The sequence below is a fragment of the Solanum pennellii genome, chromosome 7 (assembly GCF_001406875.1).
Source record: "Solanum pennellii chromosome 7, SPENNV200".
NCBI classification, from domain to species: Eukaryota; Viridiplantae; Streptophyta; class Magnoliopsida; order Solanales; family Solanaceae; genus Solanum; species Solanum pennellii.
Window position 1 is genome coordinate 40770764 of NC_028643.1, and position 2197 is coordinate 40772960.

The 2197-nt window shown below is 22.7% G+C and overlaps 1 pseudogene; it reads left to right on the plus strand.

Moving 5' to 3' along the window:
• LOC107025007 overlaps positions 1 to 986 on the plus strand; it is a 14095-nt pseudogene extending 13109 nt beyond the window's left edge.
• The last annotated feature ends 1211 nt before the right edge of the window (positions 987 to 2197 follow it).

Genomic DNA, 2197 nt, shown 5'->3' on the forward strand with positions numbered 1-2197 from the left:
CCTCAGCCAATTTTCCAGAATTAAAATCTGCTGCTCAAAACGACTAAACAGGTCGTTACAGTATTCCTATTCTAATTTGAGTTCCTAATTCATCTAAATTAATCATAAAGTCTGGACTTATATAGAAAATTCCTCCATTATTAGTCATGTCTACTTCTGTTAATCCTATGATTGCCTTTTTTATATCTGACCATCTATTATCATATATGGTAATTAATGTCTTTGTTCCTAAATTTTTTCTAGTTAATCCTTTAATTCCTATTACTATTAATCCTAAATGCATTAAATCCTTTTTAACATTTTTTATTTCTTTTACAGATTCTTCATTTATGAGGGGTAAAGATACATAATTTTTTCCTAGTACCGATAATTGTTCCTCTCTATAATGTCTGTATAATTGAGATTTTGAATTTATATTATATAAAACTTTTGGATTTAATAATTTTAATTGATTCTGTTGGAAAATTTGTATATCTTTATCTGTATCTATTATTTCGTCTAATTGTTGATTATTTTCTTCTCTTGCCTTTTTATTTAATATTTTTGATATAAAATTATTACTTATTTTATTCTGGGTGTAACTAGGTCCTGGTCTTTTATCTCTTGATCTAGTTGGAAAAATGTCCATTTTTTCTGTTTTTTAACTATTTTTTCTTGTTGAGGAATAATTTCTATTTTATTTAGCTTTTCTATTAATTCTTCTACTCCAGTTGTGCTTATGTTTTTTCCTTCAGATTTTTCTTTTTTATCTATCTTTTTATGTAATTGTAATAGAAGTGATATTATTATATTATTCTGTTGTATAATAATTTGATCTGACTTTGAAGATGGGTTAAATTCTTTATAATCTAATGGAAGAACTATCTTTTTTTCTATTAATCTTATTGCTTCTTTATGTGTTTCTGCTTCTATTAAATCTATCATGAAAGAACTATTTCTTTTATTGATTCTAATTCTGTCTTTATTTCTTGTAGTTTTATGATTAAAGTTCTATTAACTTCTTCTTTTAATTTATTATTTAATTTTTTAGTTAACTCTATTCCTTGTTCTTTTAAATAATCTAAATTTTCTTCTATCTTATTGAAAATTTCTTTTTGTCTATTATAGGTTTCTTCTTGTTCGCTTAATATCTGTATGATTTTACAATTATGTTCTTTAATTTTTTCACTAAGGTTTATTAATAAATCTATTAAAGTATTATATTGAGGATCTTCTGTGTGTTAACTATGTTCTCCACTATCAAAATTACACTTAATAATGTTTTCTCCTTTTCTCTTAAATCTTTTTTCTAAAGTTATTTGTAAATCTAAATATTCTATATTTTTTAAGGAAGCTATTTTAACTATTTATTTTATCCTAACGTAGTTGGTTTGTAATTTTTCTAAATTGTTTTATCCTTTTAGTGCAATTATAAATTCTCGTATTAATATCTTGTAGTTCCCACTTTAATCCTTTTATATATTCTTCGTTATTTATATTATGTTCAAAATCTGTTAGTTTGAAAAATTCGTTTTCACAAATATATATATAGGCTTCTAGTTCTTTTTCTTCTTTTTGTAGTTTTTGTTTTTCGTTTATCTTTCTATATAATATCCACTAATTTACTCTTATATATTTAGCAAAAGGAAGATTTTTCATAAAGTAATTTTAATTAAGATTTTTCTAGATATAAGATGTCTTGTTAATTTCTTTTCTAGTATTTTAGCTAAGAAAAATATATGATCTAATCTATTACTTATTTCTTTTTTAGAGCTTATTAAGATAGTTGTTTTTAAATCTTTTAATAATCTATCTGATTCTAAATATGTATACATATATATATATATATATATGTATACATATATATATATATATGTGTGTGTATGTGTGTGTGTGTGTGTGTGTGTGTGTGTATACATATATGTATATATATGTATACATATATGTATATATATATATATACATATATGTATATATATATATATACATATATATATATATAGGTGCCTGCGCTAGCGCAGGTCCAACATATGTTAGTTTTTTTCTTCCAATTTATGTGACACAAATGAAATTTGGAAAAATGAACTAAATTTTTTATATGTGTTTTTTTTTAAAATTTAAATTATTAATTTATGTGACTTTTATATCATTTTCGAATAATATATGTTACTATATCTGTTTTATCTTATGTGATGCAAGTGATTTTTGGAAAGTCAAC